The sequence below is a fragment of the Ovis aries genome, chromosome 23 (genome assembly GCF_016772045.2).
Source record: "Ovis aries strain OAR_USU_Benz2616 breed Rambouillet chromosome 23, ARS-UI_Ramb_v3.0, whole genome shotgun sequence".
NCBI lineage: Eukaryota > Metazoa > Chordata > Mammalia > Artiodactyla > Bovidae > Ovis > Ovis aries.
The window spans coordinates 59041106-59063135 of record NC_056076.1 but is presented as its reverse complement, the minus strand read 5'-3'; the positions used below and the strand labels follow the sequence as shown (position 1 = coordinate 59063135).

The 22030-nt window shown below is 45.8% G+C and overlaps 1 long non-coding RNA gene across 2 annotated transcripts; it reads right to left on the bottom strand.

Moving 5' to 3' along the window:
* Window positions 1-4319: 4319 nt before the first annotated feature.
* Window positions 4320-21379, bottom strand: LOC105604571 (uncharacterized). 2 transcript variants are annotated; one of them, XR_009598180.1, is made up of 3 exons: window positions 21221-21379; window positions 7625-15522; window positions 4320-6677 (listed from the first exon to the last, which is right to left on the bottom strand). It is a non-coding gene; the product is annotated as an uncharacterized LOC105604571 (long non-coding RNA). The 2 variants fall into 2 exon arrangements; XR_001024136.5 differs by having other exon boundaries at window positions 7625-10947.
* Window positions 21380-22030: the final 651 nt, after the last annotated feature.

Below are 22030 nucleotides of genomic sequence, written 5' to 3'. Positions count from 1 at the left end.
GAGCTACCCAAAACCCTGCTCCCTGGAGCTCTGCTGCAAAGCCTGTGTGGCTTTGGACCACTGGCTGATGGTGGGCCTGACAGGTGGTGTGGGCGTGGCCACCACCCTGGCTCTGTGCAGTCTCCTGGTCTGGCCCATCCACCTTCAGAGATGGGACCCTGGAGCCTAGCCCTGACCCCACCCCGTGGTCCCTTGCCCTTTGTAAATTAACCTTGACTGTGAACATCTGATGCCCAGAGGTCTGGAGCAGCCCCTCCGCTCCCTCCCCTGCATTGTCCTGTCTCTGCCCGGCTGTGGGTGGAGGTCAGGATGGATGAGGTCCCAGCAGCTTATCCCTGCTGGGGTAAGGGGAAGACACCGGGCTGGTGGGAGGGGAAGACACCGGGCTGGTGGGATTCTTGTGGTTTTGTGTACTCCAGTGCCAACTCTAACCCACCTCCAATGGTCTGGATGATGGAGGCGCTTTGTGTTCTGCGGGGCCGGATATGAGGGTCCTGGGCCCAGGGGCTGCATGGAGCTCAGCCCTGGCCAGCCAAGGGTTTCCCAGGTGCTGCAAGGCCCTGGAGGACAGAGCTGTCGCTGAGCCTGCCAGGAGCCCCAACCTGGGAGGCGGCGAGGCTCAGCGTGCCTGGCTGGGGTCCCCGAGTGCAATCCCCTGCGCCCAGGCCACTGCTGACCATGAATAAAGAGCTGCCTGGGGCCAAAGAAAAAGGGGGGGAGTTGGGGAGTTGTCTTCCCATGTAATCTGGGGTACTGGAATATTCACTGGGTTCTCAGCAGACTCTCTGAAGGAACATACTGAGTCTCATTTATAGCCTAGAACAGGGACTTGGGCCTTCAGTTCCCGTGGCTATTATAACATTATTTCAGTCCCTGCCAGTCTATAACCCGTCTTGTTGGTCTCTTAACTGATTTTGTATCTCTTTGGATCTTTAAGAAATGTGTTTCCTATCTTCCCAGGATTCTCTTCTTAAAACTTCCAACCTCAGGAGCACACAATTCTCTTCCCACCTCTCCTCAGATTTATTGAGATAGAGTCGAAATATAATATAGGGTAAGTTTAAGGCACAGAAATGTTCTGATCTGATACACTTACAAATGTACCAAAGTGACTTCCCCACAGTGTAGCTGACACCGTCCATCCCCTCACATATGCTGAGAATGTTTCCAAATCTATTCTCTCTGCAACTTTCCAAAATATAACAGTGTTGTTAACTACAATCGCCATCTGCACATTAGATCCCCCGAACATAATCTTATAACTGAAAGGACCACACAGTATTAAAGGGCTCTAATTAGATTCTGAACAAAGCCCATGGCCTTACAAGACAATCTGGTTACAATGCCCAAATCCATTCTATTGACAAACTCCAACACACACATACACACACACACACGCACACGTATACACAGAGGCACAACAGTCAAGGAATATAGAAATAATTATGAAGGGTAATGATGTCCAGTTTCAGAGTTAAGGAATATCTTTTACATGAGAAGGGGAAATATACAAATTGTCCTGCTCTTTCAACAGCTTAGTACAATTTTAAGGAAATCAATATATTTCTAACCAGACACAGTATATAACAATATATTTTAAAATAATATAAAGAGAAAAGTGACATCTGGAAGGACTAGGAATATTTGTGTAATCGAATGGTTTCTTACTTGAGTAAGATCTCCTACGTAAAAAGGGGGAAATCATCTATTCTTGGTTCCTTGGATATCCATCTACGTAAAAGAGGAAGAGAAAGTAACCCCCTTCCCCCAGCAAAAATTGTGATTTTACTTTAGAACAAATCAGGAAAATTAGATGTGCTGTCTCTATGATTTCTCCACTGCAATGTCATAACTTGTATATATAAATACGCTAAGTGTTTCTGATGAGACGGAAGGACTTTCTACTTCCTGATAAGAACTTTGGGGACTAGAGCACAAAACTGTGGCCAGTTGGGACTGAAAAGGGAGGGCTTGCTTAAGACAGTCCTTGAGACTTCTAGAGTAACCCATGCCCTCCATCAGTTCCCATATATTGAGAAGAGTCTGTGTGGCTGTGGTTTCTGATGTCACTTTACAGTGGGAGGGGACTCTTTCTGGGATGCTATTTTTAGCTGAGGTCTGTTTTTGTTTTTAAGTCACATGTTTCCAGTTCTGTAATGTTACTCAGCAAATAAGTCTTTTTTTTTTTTTTGATACTCACAGGCTCCTAGATAACTAGAAGAATGTTAATGGATTAGGTAAGGTTAAATGTGTGTCAGTCTCATATAGTGTATTATTTAATTGCTATTGCCACCATATAAAATAAATGTTGTTTCAATTTTACAAGATTTGACAACTGACCTTAGGCACACAGCTAGTAAAGTGGGACAGAGCTGGGATTCAAACCGAGAGTCTTTCAGCTTCAAATTCAGGCCAGGTGAAAGTCCTTCTTGGGGGTTCACATCAGCATCTTATGAATTCCACTGAGGAAGGTTAAGTTCACGTGGTTTGAAATTATTACAAACATCAAATATATCATCATTATGTAACTTCTCCTTTGATTACTCAAATGACGAGATATGTACATGCATGAAGTCTCAACCCACTCCAGTATTCTTGCCTGGAGAATCCCAAGGACAGAGGAACCTGGTGGGCTGCAGTCCATGGGGTCACAGAGTCATGTATGACTGACTCTCGTGTGAGTGAGCGCTCATAAACCCTAAAATAACTTTATAAGAGGATCTGTTGTACTTATGGGTTTCCTTGGTGGCGCCTCGGGGGGCTGTGGAAGAGCCCCTGGAGGAGGGCATGGCCACCCACTCCAGTATTCTTGCCTGGAGAGTCCCAAGGAGCGGGGCGCCTCGGGGGGCTGGTTCGCGGGGTCGCACAGAGTCGGACACGAGCACGTTGTACTTATGCTCCGGTTTATTTGTTGCTTGTGGCTTATTCAGTCTTCAATCGGAGCTCTTCTGGAAAAGTGCCCTTTCAGGTAGACTTTGTAATGAATAGGCTGTCAGACTGTCTCTTTTAAATTTTTTTTCTTTTATTTTATTATTTTTGGCCAAAAATGATGAACCTGGGCCCACTGCAGTAGAAACTTGGGAGTCCCAACCACTGAACCACAGGGAATTCTCACAGGCTGTCATAGTTTCTAATGGAATCCTATCCTTTTAGAAGTTTGCCCTAAAAGGATTTATCTCAGAGAACAGTGAAGTTATTGGGATAGGAAGCTTCCCTGTGGCCTCCTCTGTCTTCTTTAGTTTGAAAGTTTTCTAGGCTTTTTCTCCTTGTTTTCCAGGTTTCTTTATGGAGGCAGAATTTTGGAACAAAATCTGGACTCTTATTGTGGGAGATTGAAGGTCCTATTAATGTAATGCCTGGAAATACTCATGTCTAAATGTCTGTGTAAATATGAGGAAAGGGCCTGGTTGTTTTCAGAGCTGTTTCCTGTCCCACCGAGATGTTAAGAAGAAGTTTGGAAATTCGTGCCCGTCTTTTTCTTTTCCTCTGGCTGTGCTGGGTCTTTGTTAAGGCTTCCCAGGTGGCTCAGTGGTAAAGAATCCACCTCCCAACGCAGGAGATATCCTTGGATGTCTGGGTTGGGAAGATCCCCTGGAGGAGGAAATGGCAACCCACTCCAGTATTCTTGCCTGAGAAGTCCCATGGACAGAGGAGCCTGGCAGACTACAGTCCATGGAGTCGCAAAGAGTCAGGCTCAGCTGAGTAACTGAGCACGCACAGGTCTTTATTATCGCACGCAGGCTTAGCTGCCCCTGCACGGCCTGTGGGATTTTAGTTTCCCGACCAGGGATCGAACCCCAAATACATGTTCCCTGCATTGGAAGGCAGGTTCTTAACCCCTGAGCCACCAGGAATTCTTTTTTTTTTTTTTTTAAGAATTAATGGGGAACTACAGAGAACAGTATGGAGGTTCCTTTAAAAAATAAAAAAAGAGTTAGCATATAATCCAGCAATCCCACTCCTCGGCATATATCTGGAAGAGAGGAAATCTCTGATTCAAAAAGATGCATTCAACCCCAATGTTCATAGCAGCACTGTTTACAGTAGTCAAGACACAGAAGTAATCTAAACATGAGTTGATGAATGGATGAAGAAAATGTGATACACACACATACGTGTGTGTGTGTGTATATACAGTGGAATACCACTCAGCCACAGAAAGAAGAAAATGATGAAATTTGCAGTAACATGGATAGATCTGGAAATTATTCTACTAAGTGAAGTAAGTCAGACAAAGACAAACATATGATATCAGTTATAGGTGGAATCTAAAAAAATGATATAAATGAACTTATTTACAAAACAGAAATAGACTCACAGACATAGAAAACAAATTTATGGTTACCAGTGGGGATAGCAGGGGAGGATAAATTAGAAGTTTGGGATTAATAGATACACATACTATACATAAAATAGGTAAACAACAAGAGCCTAGTACATAGCACAGGGAACTATAGCCAATATCTTGTAATAATGGAAAAGAACATAGTATATACAATATATAGTATAATGGAATGGAATATTTACACATTATAATGGAATGTATGCTGGAAAAGAATCTGAACAAGAATATATATATATATGTATATATACACCCACACATACATATAAAATGGAATCACTTTGTCCTACACCTGAAACCAACACGATATTGTTAATCAACTATACTTCAATTTAATTTAAAAAACCTTTTTTTAAAAAGACAGTAAGTTGAGGAGGGAGGAGACGTATGTGCATCTATGGCTGACTCAGGTTGATGTATGGCATCAACACAACACTATAAAGCATTTGTCCTCCAATTAAATTTTGTTTTAAAAAAAACTAAAGAAAAAAAAAAGAACTAATGGTAAAGGCCAAAATTTTTATTGTGAAGGCCCAGTGTCATCAGGCTGAATCTTAGGCTCTCCCGGCTGGATGTTACCTATTTATTTGTCTTGAACTCTATTTTAATGCTAACAGCAGCAGTGAAAGAAATAGCAAGAAAGAGCGTAATCATTTAAGTCAAATGACTAAGTCTCGATTGTTTCAATGGTGCAGAAACATCAAAAAGAAGGTTGCAAAAACACTTTAAGGAAAACAAAGCTTATATTCTTTACACATTTTAGAATCAGTTGCTAACATGTATTTACCTCTTTAGATTTTAGGAAGAAACAAGAAAGTAGTGAGCGAGTGGTAATACCTAAGAGCACTGAATTGTAAAGAGAATAGAATTCAGGATTAAAGTCAAGTCATAAAACAGTGAAGAGAAGTTTAAAATTGGGAGCCTAGGGTTCTAGTCCTGTCTCTGTCTCAACTCTATGATCCTGGGCAGGTCACCTCCTGTTTCTGAACTTCAGGGGAAATAATACTAAGTAAGGCCTGGCTCTTGTTTACGCTCTCTAGGGATCAGATTTCTCATCTGCATAGTCAAGGAAGTTTTGAAAGAAACAGTCTCCAGGTTATAACAAAGACAGTTTTCAACGCAGCAAAAGTCTTCAACCTTCTCTTGGTTTACATAATCATTTTCTCACCCACTTCCACATCACAAAGCAGCTCAGGAAACCTGGAACTTTTCCCACCTATTTCTATAGTAGTAAATTCCTTTTTGTTTCAATATGCTCTTTTACTTGAAAATGCATTTTTTTAATGAAAATAGATAATAAAAGTCGAATAACATACAAATAAAAACCCGTCATTCACATACAATCCCAGCAGGTGACGGTGTCATTAATTTTCTCTTCTCTTTGGTAATCTTTAGTTACAGTATTTCTGTTTTTTTAAATGAAATCTGGGTAAAACCATTTGCTGTATTCATAATTTACCATTTTTTAATTAAAAATAAAAAACAGTGGAAAGAACGGGAGAAAGACATAATCCCTTTATCTTCTTTTTTTCTGTTAAATATATTTTGTCTTATATAAGTAATCTGCATATTTAAAAATTTTCAAAAGCCTAGAAATATTAGAATTGAGAAGCAAAATCCTCTGTTATCTCAATCAACCAGAGATAATTATTTTTAGTGTGTAACTTTCCAGACTTGTTTATATGATTACATGAGCCTATATACACATATATATTTAGAATAAATCATAAGGCATTTCCTATTCCACAGTCTTTTCACACAGGCATACATCTTAACAGCTTTTCATGTAGCTCTCCCACGAGGCACGTGGCATAAATAACAGTACACGCCGTTATTAACCAGCCTACTGGGAATTCTCTGGTTGGGACTCTGCGCTCTCACTGCCGAGGGCCTGGGCTGGATCCTTGGTTGAGGGACTAAGGTCTGCAAGCTGCCACCCCTGCAGCTTCACCAAGCGTTTGCCACTCGTGCACACGCTGTAGAAATCATTTTATCCAACTTGACATTTGTGCTTCGAGTTACGATTCAGCTTCGATGCAGAGTCTCCATCTTTCTGGCACTTGGAGCTGACCGTCGCTCCCTTTACAGACTTTAGCATTGGCTCTATTCTAAGCAGGCCCCACCCCATCACGTATAAAAATATTTTCCACTGTTTTCTACTGGTACTTTCTTTTACCTCATTGTGGTCATCCATGCAGTTACTTGTTTCTTTTTCTTTCCAGAGGAAAACAGTTTGACATAAACTGCCCCCTGGAAAGGTGATCGTATCAGTGGCTCAGTTGTGTCCGACTCTGCGACCTCATGGACTGCAACACTCCAGGCCTCCCTGTCCATCCTGAAAGGTAATAAGATTTACGTTCCCACCAGCAGTGAAGAAATATATGCTTTTACAGTCTTTGACCACATTGCATATTGCCTTTTAATATTTGTCAATTTGTAAAGAAAAAAAATATTGCCCATTTATTTTGCTTCACATTCTCTGTATTTTTCATGAAACCATCTTTTATGATACGTGCATTTACAAATTTTGTATTTTTTCCTCCTAAAACTGGTTATGTCCTTGCTATATTTTTCTCCTGAGCTTTGCTTTTATTTAATCAATTTGCAAGAATTTATATTTTTTGCAAAAATTTATATTTTCTTATACATTTACAACACAATTCAGAAAATGTGAAAGGTATGCCTTTCTTTTCATAACGTATGTGGCAAATGCTTTGGATTGTACTTTAAACTGTGTGTGATAGGGACAGAAGCCTTCACTTGTGCAAACAGAGTTGTTGACCGGAGGTAAACACCATAGTGGGGCGGGGCCTGGAGAACAGGGCTAAAGAAAACTTTCCAAACAGTTTATGGTAAAGGCCAGGACCAAGCAAACCGGTCTCCAGAAACTCGGTATGGATAGCCTTTCAAGAGCTGAGTCTGGGGCTCGCCCATAAAGGGCCCGGAGAGAGACTGCTGGAGGAGACGGGAGGCTAGAAGACGGGGAGGAGATGGCAGGGCCCTAGCGGCTCACTGAGCTCGTAAGGCACCCCTAGGTGCTCAGGGGGAACACCTGGAGGTGGCCGTAAACAAAAAAAATATGCATTTCATCTCTGCTTTGGCTTATCCGTGTGATCTATCGCTGAGGACAGAGAATTTAGTACATAAAAATACTGTGCAATATAAATGTGTTTTTTTCTCCCTTAAGCCACAGCTCTGGAGTCACAGGTGTTTGGGCTCCAAAAGACACCCACCTCTCCCCACAGCTACCCCAGCAACCATACACCATTGCGTTTCACTTACCAGCGAAGAAAAGAAATGACTTTTCCCCTTGTCTATAGTGTTCAGTGCTGGCCAACTTCAAAGCTCTGGATTCAGAATCCTGGCGCTCCCCACAGCCACGCCAAGTTATGTGTGACATCACCATTTCTACATCTACGCTTCATTAAGTCTTGGCACTTAGGTACTAAGAGCGTGATGTTTCCCATCTTGCTGTGGAGATTTCCATGGATATCTGCATATTATCTGGGTGTTCGGCAGCCACACCAGGAAATAATTGCTCTTTACACTTGCTGCAAGTACAGAGTCTCAAGACATGGCTGTCAGATAAAGTTTCCCTATTCGACCTTTGTCACTATTTGCTCCACTTCTGTTTGTCACGAGCCTGCTCATAACACTTTCGTTTACTGTTTCCTGATTACTGCAGGAGGGTGATTGGAAGTGTTCAGGCTGGCAGTCACCATGTGTCCGTCCACCTTCAAGGTTACTGAGTTTCGACTCATCTCTGCTTTCAAACAAAGTCAAACACCACTGCAACCAGCATCCACAAACGGACTGGAGTGCAGTGGTCGTGGGTAAGGACTGAACCTGGAAAACACTACTGTGTCCATTAGTCACTAGACCAACTCCTTATGACCCCATGGACTGTAGCCCACCAGGCTCCTCTGTCCAGTCCATGGGATTCTCCAAGCAAGAATACTGGAGGGGTTGCCATTCCTTCTCTGGAGATCTTAACCACCCAGGGATTAAACCTGAATCTCCTGCATTGCAGGCGGACTCTTTACCATCTGAGCCTATATAATATACACTAAACTGAACTGATGGCTTCCCTGGTGGCTCAGAGGATAAAGCGTCTGCCTGCCATGCACGAGACCAGGGTTCAGTCCCTGGGTTGGGAAGATCCCCTGAAGAAGGAAATGGCAATCCACTCTAGTATTCTTGCCTGGAGAATCCCATGGACAGAGGAGCCTGGCGGGCTATAGTCCACGGGGTCGCAAAGAGTCGGACACGACTGAGCGACTTAACACACACGAACTGAATTGAGTAACCAACATACTCTGCCACGTGTCACCTTCCTGAGAAAGCTCACGATCACTGCCTTGCAAGGGAAACATGACTTCATCAAATCAGGTATCATTAGAAACTGTGGTCGAAACTGCCCTTGTAAAGGGAGCATGTACACACCTTCCCTTTGTTGACGCTATTTCACCTACCGTTTTTTTTTTTTCCTATGGCACTGAACTGTGATCAGTCATATCTAAAGATGAAGCTAAGTCAGGGGGAAGAAAGATAAGTGCAGAGGGGTGGGAGGGAAAAACAGGCAGGAGTGGTCTGGCTGGAAAGCGCATTAACCTGCTGCCTGGCAGTGACAGGGTGTAAGCTGCTAGAAACACTCTGCAAAGCTCTGCTTTGACCTAAAGCCACTTCAGTGAACAGCATCATCTTTCCTTTATGCTATGAGTATGACGGAACAATATCATAGCATGTTTGTTGTTTAGGCATAAGTCATGTCTGACTCTTTTGTGGCCCCATGGACTGTAGCCTGCCAGGCTCCTCTGCCATGGGATTTGCCAGGCAAGAATACTGGAGTGGGTTGCCATTTCCTTCTCCAGGAGATCTTTCTGACCCAGGGATCGAACCCGAGGTTCATTGCTTACCTTGGCAGGCGAGTTTTTTTTTACCACTGAGCCACCAGGGAAGCCCCATATCATGGCGTCATTTGTGTGATAACCCACTCTGAGGAGGTTGTAAGCTCTGGAGGAGCTAAGCCTGTGCATGTAAACAAAACTAGCCCTCTAAGGACTTTTGCCTGATTCTGGATTAATTACTCAACAGCGGGGTAACTTGGTAGGGGGCTATTGGCATAAGAAATTGGGACCCCAGAAGTGAGAAGGAAGGGAGCTGGTTGTGAATATCTGCACTGTGAGGGCTGAGAGAACTCTGTTTTGGACTCTCGGTGTATACTCAGGAGAGCTGATGCGTGCTAAGCTTGGACTCTCCCCGTGTAGGCTTTTCTAATGTCAAAAGTAGCAACTCACTATCCACCCCTTATAACTTTCAGCTGGGGAACTTCTGTGTAATTGAACGATTTCAGGCTGTTTTCTGTCTTTCTGGAATCTCTGAGTGGTGTTTAATTCTATATTTAAGCCTGCACACCTACCCCAAATTCCCCTTTTCTTTTCTAGCCACAGTGTTAGGTCATCAGAACTTTGTTTACTAATAGTTTCCCAAGTTCCTCTTATTCATCAACTCTGCAGCCACATAATCCCTTTATTAGTAACCCCTGACCAAGCTCTTTAATCCACCTTATCTCACTTCTATGGTTTGTAAATGGAGTGTTTTCCCTAGAACTTCTTGGCAATCAAGCCTTCAGTTTGGAATGTCTTCCACTTACCGACATATTCATTTTTAACTCTTGCTTTGGCCTTTGAACAGATATGTGTCATAAAGTCAATAAGTCCAGGCTGGATACACACAACTTTGCAGGGCTGCTTATGAAAAACTCAGGCTGAGGGAGTAATCCTATCTGTGATGCAAACTTTGTTTACCAGAGGGTCAGCCCTCTGGAAGAACACTTTGCATACAACTGAAGGTGAATACAGGAGATAACTGTGCCCAGCGTCCGAGGGCCATGGTTCATTGTGATGGAGATGGCTTGTGTGAGGGGTCTCTGCAGGTGCAGGAGGCTTTGGAATGTGCAGAATGGCTGCTGGTTTTACGCACGTTGCTTCCAGCAGGCTGGGACTTTCCACCAAGAGCATCCATTCAGCCACTGTGGACAGAACCAGACCTCCATCTCAGAGTTTTCCCCTCTCTTCCAGGGGGTCTGCAACTTTCTGAAAAGGAATGTCAAAAGAATTCCTCTCCTTTTGGTACTGAGAAGAGGGTGCTCAACTGGGTGGTGCCTCCTTTTGCAACGAGAGGTAGTCTTCTTGTTCAGTCACTCAGTCGTATCCGACTCTTTGCAACTCCACGGACTGCAGCACGCCAGGTTTCCTTGTCCTTTACTATCTCCTGGAGCTTGCTCACTCATGTCCATTGAGTCGGTGATGTCACCCAACCCTCTTATCCTCTGTCACCCCATTCTCTTCCAGCCTTCAATCTTTCCCAGCATCAGAGTCTTTTCCAATGAGTTGGCTCTTCGCATCAGTAGCCAAAGTATTGGCGCTTCAGCATCAGCCCTTCTAATGAATATTCAGGGTTGATTTCCTTTAGGATTGATTGGTTTGCTCTCCCTGCTGTCCAAGGGACTCTCAAGAGACTTCTCCAACATCATAGTTCAAAACCATCAATTCTTCAGCGCTCAGCTTTCTTTATGGTTCAGCTCTCACATCCATACATGACTCCTGGAAAAATCATAACTTTGACTATACAGACCTTTGTTGGCAAAGTGATGTCTCTGCTTTTAATGTGCTATCTAGGTTTGTCACAGCTTTTCTTCCAAGGAGTAAGCATGTTTTAATTTCATGGCTGTAGTCACCATCTGCAATGGTTTTGGAGCTCAAGAAAATAAAGGCTGTCACTATTTGCAATGATAGGAGGAGGCTTTTAATAGTATTTTGGGAGGGAGCAGGAGGGACAGCCCCCCAGCTGGGGAGACATAAACAGAATCTCTAGTAACCGCTGTGGTTATAGCCAGAGAGGCCTGGTCCCAGCGCTAATTACATGGGTCCAGCTCAGCCTGAACGTGCCCCCGGGACCAGAGGTCTGAGTTCGTCTTTACTACTTAGGCCAGATGTCTGCCGGCACCCCAGAGATAACCAGCTCAGGTCCTGGGCTCTGGGTCACTAATTACAGGCTCTTTCTGACGTTGTCTCTGCATGGGCCAGACCTGAAAGTGCTGTTTACCAACCAACTTTATCTTCTTAGAACAGACAGCCACCTCTTTCTATCTTGATTTATAGCCCAGTAAACACAAGGTATAGATTCTCTGCTAGAGACTGGAATTTCCTGCAGGAAGAACCCCTGTGCATGTCTTTAAGAGCCTCCAGGCTTAGCCCTGTGGCTGGAACAGAGAAAATATTGATAGTTCTTGACTGGATAGAGTGAAATGTGATTGCAGTGAGCTGACACGGTCTCTCCAATTATTGAATAATCATTGTGATCACTTATTGATCTCCAGGTGGCTCAGTGATAAGAATCTGTTTGCCAGTGCAGGAGATGCCTGTCTATGCAGCAGACATGGGTTCAATCCCTGGTTCAGGAAGGTCCCTAGAGAAGGAAATGGGAACCCACTTCAGTATTCTTGCCTAGAAAATTCCCATGGACAGAGGAGCCTGGCAGGCTACCATCTCTGGGGTTGGAAAAGAGTCAGACACGACTTAGCGACTATACAACAGCAGCAGCATAGTGATCTCCTCCGAAGTGTCTCAGCGGACATATAATCTCGCCAGTCAGTACGACCACCTGGCAAGAAAGACATAAAATGCTCTTTCACACAAAGAAAGACAGTCAATCAGAGGAGTTAGGCAACTTGCCTACAGTCAGAAGGTGCGAATGGCAGAGCCAGGTGGCTCATTTGTGTCCAAGGCCGTTGGGAACATCCGTTCTATCCAGCCACTTCCTCGAAGTTGCTAGAGATGGACAAAGGGAGATTGGCGTCCTGACTCCTCAAGCCAAAGCCTGGTCTAGCGAAGCAGGCGGGGCTGGGCAGGGCTGGACAGCGGGGCCTCCTTGCACTCAACACTGCTGTCTCGCATGTTGTCCTGTTCGAGAGGAGCGTCAGCCTTGGCTGGCTGCCCTCCCCACACCCGGGCAGCCGCGATGGCAACACATCAGAGCCTTGGCACGATGCTGCAGGGGCGAGGGACACCCAGGTTGCCCACCTGAGAGCTCTAGAAAGAGTCAGAACCACCAAGAATTGGTGTTCAGTGGGAAAAAAGTGGAAAGAAAGCCAACACCTGTCCTTATTGAAATTCAAAGTCAGTCCTCTGAGACAGGAAAACACACATGGAAATCGCGCGAGGCCTCGGCTTTGCTCCCCTCATTCTGCTTCAGCCTCAACTTCTGTCTGAGGCCTGCAGGACGATCAGGAGGTTGTGGTCAGTCCCCCAGAACTGGCTGGGGTCCTCGCTCGGTGAAACCGTGGGTGGGGTGGTGGTCTCCTTGCTCCGCTCCTATAATGGTGGTTGGTCTGTTGTTCTTGCCCTTCTCTGCTGGAGTGCAGAGGTGCCTGCATGCCTGTCTTCATCCTCAAAGCCCCAGAGGATATACTTCTGCACCAGAGAATATACTTCGAGGCATTTAACCTAAGAAAAGCCTCTCCTTCTAGGAAGAGGGGTTCTCTCCCCTCACCCTGTGAAGTCGCAGAGACTGGATGAGTAATAGGAGCTGATGAGCACGTGCACTGATTCCTTTAAAAATTCTCAATGTTAGCTACTATTGCCTGCTCTCACCTCCAGCTGCTTAGCTGCGAGAGAAGCAAAGCTGTGGGACACACAGCAACTGAGGGACAAGGACAGATGGTGACCAGGCCACTTGACTCTCCTCACAGCCAAGCAGGTGCGGTAGCAGTTAGCAGGGTATCCTCAGAGGCAAGGCTTCAAACTGTGGCTCAGCCGTGACATTGCCCTGCGACCTCACATGGTTCCTTAAGGGAATTCCCTTTGCCTCCAAAGTTGGGATAACAGTAGTTCCTACTCCTTGGGAAGCTGTATATTAAAGGCTATAGACATAAAGCGTATTATCTGCTCAGTAGCTCCTGGCTATTACTATCACAAGTAGCACTGTGAAAATTCTTATCCTGTAAAGAATACACTAGAATTTGCACCTAACTCTAAATCCATCCGCATCTTCCATCCATCTCTTTGCTTTGGCTCAGTTGCGGTAAAGATCTCATAATATCTCATGCTCTGTAATGTTATACTTAGGCAAATACTTTCATATCCATTATCCCAGCACCTCCTGTGCTCAATCAATATTTCTTTCATATTTTATTTATTTTGCTTATTTGTTTGGCTGAGCTAGGTCTTCATTATGGTAGGCAGTAGGATCTTTGTTTGTGGTGGTGGGGCTCTAGTTCCCTGGCCAGGGATTGAACCCAGAACCCCTGCGTTGGGAGCACAGAGTCTCATCCACTGGGCCACCCAGGAAGTCCCAGTCAATATTTGTTTTTATTTTCACAGCTGTCTCAGGCTACATATGGGATAATGATGGTGGCACGTTATAAAGGAGGAGAATCTGCTAGGAGCTTACAGTTGGGGCTATGCTCTATTCGTTTGCTGGGGCTGGCATAACAAAGCACCAGAAACTGGGTGGCTTGAAATAACAGAAATTTATTGTCTCACAGTTCTGGAAGCAAGAAGTCCAAGATCGAATGGCCACAGGGTTGGCTTCTTCGGAAGGCTAGTGAGGGAAAAACTGTTCTGTGCCTCTGCCAGTAAACCTCTGGTGGTTTACTGGTAACAGCCAGCTTCTAGAAGCATCACTCCACCTCTGGCCTTCATCTTCACGTGGTGTTCCCCTGTGTGAGTGTCCTTTTTTTCTGTCCAAATTTCCCCTCTTTATAAGGACACAGTCATATTGGGTTAGAATCCTCTCTAAAGATTTCATTTTCACTTGGTTACTTCTGTCAAGACCTTATTTCCAAATAAGGCCACACTCTGAGGCACCGGGGATAGGGCTCCAGTGTTATGTTGCTGTTGCCTAGTCCCTCAGGTGTGTCTGACTCTTTTGTGACCCCATGGACTGTAGCCCTCCAGGCTCCTCTGTGGGATTCTCCAGGCAGAAATACTGGAGTGGGGTGCCATTTCCTTCTCCAGGGCATCTTCCCAACCCAGGGATCAAACCCGGGTCTCCTGGATTGGCAGGTGGATTCTTTACCACCTAACCACCTGGGAAGCCTGTATATTTCCTGAAGGGGACACAATTCAACCCATAGCAGTAACCAGCCATGAAACCAGTAACCAGCAATGAAACCGTAACTGGAGAGGAGTGAGCCAGGGGTAGAGGCAGGAGGGCTGGTGGGTGTGCCTGGGGAATCACGCATCACTGGTTTTGTAGCACCACTGGGCTGAAAAGAATGAAGAAGGGAGATAGGAAACCGGACCCAAATCTTGAAGGGTCCTGATTCTCCCTGGGAGCAGGAAAGTTTTCAATCTGGGAGAAAGCAGGTCACAGAACATCGTGGAGCAGCTTTGGGGGAGCTGGCTGGCCAGCCAAAAGACGGGACCAGTGAGAAGGCTCCTCTCTTCTGTGGGCCACAACTCACGGGGGACAGCGTTCAGGTATTTATTTATTTTCGGTGGTTCTGGGTCTTTGTTGCTGCACAGGAGGGCTCCTCTTCCTCCTGGTGCACAGGCATCTCACTGCGGTGGCGTCTCTTGTTGCTGAGCATGGGCTTTAGGGCGCTAGGGCTTCACTAGCTGCGGCCTGAGTGGCTCTAGAGTGCGGGCTCAGTAGTTGTCGTGCTCGGGCTTAGTTGCCCCAGATGTGGGATATTCCTGGCCCAGGGATCACACCTGTGTCTGCTGCACTGGCAGATGGATTCTTATCCACCGCCAATGGATATTCTAGCCACCAGGGAAGTCCCAGTGTTTAGATTTTGGAAGATCACTATCTCCTCTCCACTTGGTCATTCCTGCTCCAGGTTGAATGTGCCCAGGGCCTTCAGTCACACAGAGCACTGTCTGTCCCCTGTCCAGTTCTCAAGTGTCGCTCTGGTTCCACACCAGGGGTATCACAGCTGAGTGACGCCCGAAGGAGTCGGGACTCAGAAGGCTGAGAGGGCAGGCGGGCCACGTCTGGAGCGTGCCCCGGGGGGCCAGCCCGTCACCTGGGCTGCAGGGCCACGTTCAGGTGTCAAGAGCAGGACTTCTGCATCCAGAATGGGCACTGGCACCAGCAAAGCTAGGGAATTCCAGAGGCCGATCACGTGTCCATCGTCCAGGACAGAAAGAAAGATGGAGGCTCAACTGCCAAGGCTGCAGAAAAAAGAGGGAGCCACCTCTTAGGAATCAGACAGAAGCTCAGCTTGGAACCTTAGCACGAAGAGCTTTTCTCTTTTTGGCTGGGGGATATTCGTTCCCCCAGCAGGGACTGAACTAGGGCCCGTGGCAGTGAAAGCGTCTAACCCTAACCACTGGACTGCCAGGGAATTCCTCACAATGAGTCTTCAGAGCCAAACCTGGTGCCCCAGTGACGAAGGAAGGAAGGAAGGAAGGAAAAGGGAAGGAAGAAGAGAGAGAGGGAGGGAGGAGAGGATCCTTCAAGGGCATGACAGCCTGAATTCCCGCCTCTCTGTAAGAACTGAACCAAACACTGCAGTCTGGCTTTCAGTTCAGCTCAGTCGCTCAGTCGCGTCCAACTCTGCGATCTCATGGACTGCAACACGCCAGGCTTCCCTGTCCATCCTTTAACCAGAAGGAAAACAAACTCTGTGCTGTCCATCTATTGCTTTTTCGCTAAATCTAGAATAAAGTCTAGTTCTGTGGAGCTGCAAAGAGAACTTCTGGAGGGCGCAGGGAACAAATGTGACTTCGAAATGTAGCCTAGTGACGCTGAGCACTGTAGCCAGAGCTGAGAGCCGACGATCCCAGGTGGTCAGGGCGTGGGACAAGAGCCCTCCCACCTGCCCCTCATCATTTTTGATCGGCCCACTAAGACTACCTCAGAACAATAAAGCATCTTGGAGCTGATCCAAGCTACTTAACTCCAAATTGCTAAGGTGCCAACAGGCACGAGGCTTATAAATCAGTCTTTTATTATCTGGTTGGCTTAGCCAGTCTCCAAAAGGAGCAGTAAAGTTTTATGATGCACTTCACCAGGCTGATCTTCAGAGCCAGGCTTTGTCCTGGATGAAATCTTTCCCCTGCCGCCACCGAGGTCAGACTCGATCACCCAGCCTTGCATTGCTGCCGCCAGTCGGTGGGCGGAGGTTAGATGGTCGGATCTGAATAGAGTTCGCATTTGATACAGTGAAATCTCATCTTAATGTACACTTAGCCTTTTTGTGAGAGGTATAACTACAAAGAGTTTCTGGTTGCTCAGTCTGTTATTGTTGTTTTTTTTTTTTAACTGTTTAAAAAAAACAGGGTAGGCAATTTGAAAATATCATTGTCTCATTCCTCCAAAAACATTTTTTTTTATTTTATGTTGGAGTATAGTTGATTCACAAAACTGCAACAGTTTCAGGTGTACAGTAAAGTGATTCAGTTCTACATGTGCATATAGCCAGGTTTTCAGATGCTTTTCCTTTATAGGTTATTACAGAATACTGAGTAGAGCTCCCTGTGTTATCCAGTAGGTTGAAAACATTGCCAGTTATTTCTATTCAGTTTATCTTCACTTTATTTGCTTTTCCATAGAAATGCCATTTAAATGCAGCCAAATTGTTTTAAAAGTAAATAGAAATTTTTTAGGGTGTCTACTAATAAGCCCTAGAAAATAATTAATAATTTGGCTGTAATAAGAATTCAAAAGAATTACTTAACGTTCTTTCTAGGAGTAAATAGGACTGCGGTTGAGCAGTATTTCAGTCATGGTAACAATCATTTCCCCAGTTAAAATTTGGTTAGTGAAAGAATGATTTTTAACTTGTGCTATGGCATTTCAACCACTCAGAAGTGTCCACAGGAATCTAGAGTGGATGGTGGAAAATGACAAGAAGTGATTCTAAGAAAAAGAAAAAAAACACAAATTAGTGACCCATCCCTCAGTGAGAGAGCAGGTCCACAAACCATCATGATATGTTCATCGAAAGTCCAAGTCAGAATTCCTTTCTTAGATTAAAAATGTACCATTAAAACATATCAGAATTTACCTGCCCCCAAACAAATTCTAGAATCATTTTGTCACTGGCTCAATCCACGAACCATAAAAAACACCAATGCTCTCATGAGATTTTGCTTCAAAATATATTTTAAAGATTATCGAGTGTAAAACTCAATTTCAAAAGAAAGTAGACTAAAACCCTTATGCCCAGATCAGAGTGGTCACCTTCAGGGTTGTCCTCAGGGTTCACTCAATGGTATCACTGCTGAGAAAGTTCTGGAAACTTTTCAGAACCCAAGGTATATTCTCTAAATGTCCTCAGGGGTGTCAAATCTTTTTTCTTTGTTTGGAGCTTTGCTTTCCAGAAACAAGTTAAAGTTTATTCTTTGAGTACTGTGGGTGGTCCACCTGAGTAACACTAGTTTTAAAGCTCAGTTTAGACTTGTAGGATGGATCTCCTTGTGTGGCTTGTAAATCAATTCTCAAAGCAACCCCAGAAGAGTTTCTGACGTGTCTTAAGCAAAGTAAAGATCATAGGCAGGAAGTACAGCTTCCCAAAGTGGCTGTTTTAAAGTGACATTAATCTGGCTAGAAGTCACAGGGCATGTAAAAGTGAAATCAGTGCGAATTTATAGCCATGGTTGAAACACACACAATGCTGACGGTGAACTGCTTTAGGGAAACATAAAGAAAACTTTAAAATGTTTTGCTTTTGAATCACATGCTTAGAAAATCATGTGACTGTCTTCCCCACCACACACACAAGAGTGAGAGAGGAGAGTTACTTCATGGCCTCCAATGCCGATATTTTGCAGAGGGACTCCTGGAGAGTGGGGAACAGGAAGAATTACACAGGCCTTAGGGTGACAGGGGAGCCTGCTAACCCAGTTTATGGAGCTGGAACAATGCCCCTGCTTCTCTGTCATTTATGCCTACCATGTACATGTGCTAATAAGCCCTAAAATTCCAGCAATTGTGAGTTTAACATCATGGTAGTTCCCACCCCAAATACCCCTGTGACGGCTTGCTTTTATATGCTGCTTGGGTTTTCACAGGACTTTCTTGCATGAACCCCCTGAGAGGCAAGAAACATAGGTAGCCCCCTGCCTTTACTTTAAAAATAATTTTTATTTGTTTCTTTATTTTTGGCTGTGCTGGGTCTTCGTTGCTGCACAGGCTCTTCTCCAGTTGCAGCGAGTGAGGCCACTCTGGAATTGCGGCGCACGGGCTTCTCACTGCGGCAGGCTTCTCGCTGTGCTGGGTCCTCTTGTTGCCGAGCACAGGCTCTAGGGAGGCCTGCAGGAGCTGAGGCTCACGGTCTCAGTGGCTGCAGTTCCTGGGCTCTAGAGCATGACTCAATAGTTGTGGTTCATGGGCTTAGTTGCTCCATAGCATGTGCGGTTTTCCCGGCCCAGGGATAAAACCCAAGTCTTATTCGTTGGCAGGTTGATTCTTTACCACTGAGTCACCAGGGAAGCCCCTGCCTCTTTTATAGCTGGAAATACTGAAGCACAGAGGGTGCAGTGCTTGGCACAGAGTTACTTGGCAATCGACATGGATTTCAGACTCCAAGTCTAACCAGTTGCCATTGCCTTCTCTGAAGTCAAGTATGAGATCTATTTAAAACACAATTTTTAAAGATCTTTATTTAAAAAATATTTTAAAAATATTATTCTTATATAATTTTAAAGGTTATGGAGGAGGGTATGGCAACCCACTCCAGTTTTCTTGCCTGGAGAATCCCATGGACAGGGGAGCCTGGAAGGCTACAGTCCATGGGGTTGCAAAGAGTTGGACATGACGGCAGCGACTCGAGCATGCAAGCATAGATTTTATAAAATGATGGCTCTCCTCCCTGTGGTGTACAAGACATCCCTACCTTACACTCTTGGTATCTCTCACGCTCCCACCCCTATTTTGGCCTGCTTATTTTCTGCTGTATTCACCAGTTATATTTTCTATATTCCATATATGTGATATAAGTATTTGTCTTTCTCTGCTGGACATTTCTGTTTAGCATAATGCCTTTCAAGTCCATCTATGCTGTTACAAATGGCAACATTTCATTCTTTTTTATCACTGAGTAAGATTTCACTGGGGCTTCCCAGGTGTTGGTAATGGTTAAGAATCTGCCTGCCAATGTAGGAGACCTGGGTTCAGTCCCTGGGTCAGGAAGATCTCCTGGAGGAGGAAATGGCAACCCCCTCCCCCACCCCCCCTCCAGTATTCTTGCCTAAAGAATCCCGTGGACAGAGGAGCCTGGCGGGCTATACAGTCCATGGGGTTGCAAAGAGTCAGACACGACTTAGCACACGAAGCAGTATCCCAATATCCACATACACCACGTCTTCTTTTCCCCATTCATCTGCTGGTGGACACCTAGATCGCTTCTATATCTTGGCAACTGTACACAATGCTGCTGTGAGTGCTGGGGTGCATGTATCTTTTGCTATCAGTGTGTTTGGTGTTTTGGATAGGTGCCCAGGAGTGGAACTGCTGGGTCATATGTTAGTTCTACTTTTCGTTTTTGTTTTCTTTTTTCTTTTTGAGAACCTCCTTTCTACGGTGGCTGTAACAATCTATTTTAAAAAATTAATAATGTTTTAGGCAAACCAAAAATAAAGATATTGGCATGATGGGTATCTGTAACATACCATCCCGCTTCACAGTTAAACTGCTTAAGCTAGAACTGAAGCCTCCCTTCACCTCTTCCAAACCTCATCCCTCTGCCTCCCTGGCGTGGCCACTTTGCTGGCCGAGGTGGACATTTGAGGTGTACTTTCTACTGGAAGACAGTTTGCTTGGGCCTTGGTAGAATGGATCTTAGAGTGTCCTGCACCTTTTCTGACACTTTGCCCCGGACTCCCTTGCCTCCTGGTGACCTAGTTGGGTCTGGAGGTAGGTGCAGAGTGAGCTGAGGCTTGAGGTGAACCTAACCAGCGCTGGGAGGTGAGGTCCTCGGCCTCAGAGCTGATCAGGTAAGGGAGCAGAAAAAAGAAGGAAGAAGGGCATTCGGCCTCCCCAAGCACTTGTGAAGTCGACTATCTTGCCATATAGGTAAACAGGGACGCCCCGGCCCTCCAGATGTGACTCTCTGAGCCCAGAGGGCCCCGAAAGGAAGAATAATGCCTCGATGTGGCTGCTGCTACTCCCTATGGGCAGGGGCATGGGGAACTGTGGGAGGCTGGCCCCAGATAGCTGTGTTAGTCGCTCAGTCCTGTCTGACTCGTTGTGACCACTTGGACTGCAGCCTGCCAGGCTCCTCCGTCCACGGAATTCTCCAGGCAAGAACACTGGCGTGCGTTGCCATTCCCTTCCCCAGGGGATCTTCCCAACTGAAGGACTGACTGAACCCAGGTCTCCTGCATTGCAGGCAGTTCCTTTACCGTTTGAGCCACCAGGGAAGCCCAGATCACTGAGGTGCACATGAAAGAAATGAGTTCAGTGAGCCCAACACTTGCCATACATAGAGCACTAAATTCCTTGAGACACCTGGTTTTCCTTAATTAACAATAATCTTTAATGTTCAGGTTATCTGCCTCCTTTGTTGCAAGCCAAGTGTTAGTTACTCAGTCATGTCCGACTCTGTGAACCCATGGACTGTAGCCCACCAGGCTTCTCTATCCAAGGAAATCTCCAGGCAAGAATATTGGAGTGTGTTGCCAGGACCTCCTTCAGGAGATCTTCCCGACCCAGGTCTCAATCCTGGGCCTCCCCCACTGCAGGCAGAGTCTTTCCTGTCTGAGCCACCAGGGAAGCCCCTTTGTCACACACTTCTGTATAACCTGACTTCTTCCCCCGCCTCCCCAGAGCAGTTCTCTCAGGACTACCTGAGACGCTGCTTCCCGGGTTCAAAGTCCTAAAAATTCCCACTCAGGTTATGACTCTTTTTTCAGGCAACAAACTGACCTGGGATCTCCCTCCGCCAGCCCCGTCACACAGTTTCGTTTCTTGTCCAGTGGCTTTGGGATGGAGTCAGGGAGGTGGAGTCTGGGGGCGCTTTCTGGCTTCTTTTTCTTCCTGGTTCCCTTGCCTCAGGGTTCCCCCTCCTGCTGGGTGACGTGTTCTATCTCGGGTGCAGCATGGCGGACCCGAGGATCTCTGCGGCCCATCCCTTCCGGTCTGCAGCGGAAGCGGACCCCTCCCAGGAGCCTGCGGGCTCCGGCTTGCTGTTTTCTGCCTCCTCTCGACCTGACCTGCCCAGCCTCCTTCCCCCGATCTTTCAAGCTGATAATTCTGTAAACCAAGCTGCAGTGAAGAAAAAGGATTAGGAGACTCCACGTAAGGGCTGTTTGAAAGGACTTCCTGGTGGCTCAGACGGTAAAGCGTCTACCTACAATGAGGGAGACCCGGGTTCAATCCCTGGGTCGGGAAGATGTCCTGGAGAAGGAAATGGCAACCCACTCCAGTATTCTTGCCTGGAAAATTCCATGGACAGAGAAGCCTGGTAGGCTACAGTCCATGGGGTCGCAAAGAGTAGAACGCGACTGAGCAGCTTCACTTTCACTTTCCTTACCTTGTGGGGAATGACTTAACTGAGGGAATTTTCCAGGTCAGGAGAATAGCTCCAGGGTAGAAGGGTGTGGTGGCAGAGATCTTCGTGTGTAAACAGTGCCTCAGGCTCTAGGTCAACGAGAGGGAATGTGGCTTGGCCTTCACCCTCCTGAAAGGCCTCAAATTTGGGGCCTTGATGTCGTCTTCAAAGAACCATCCCTAGGA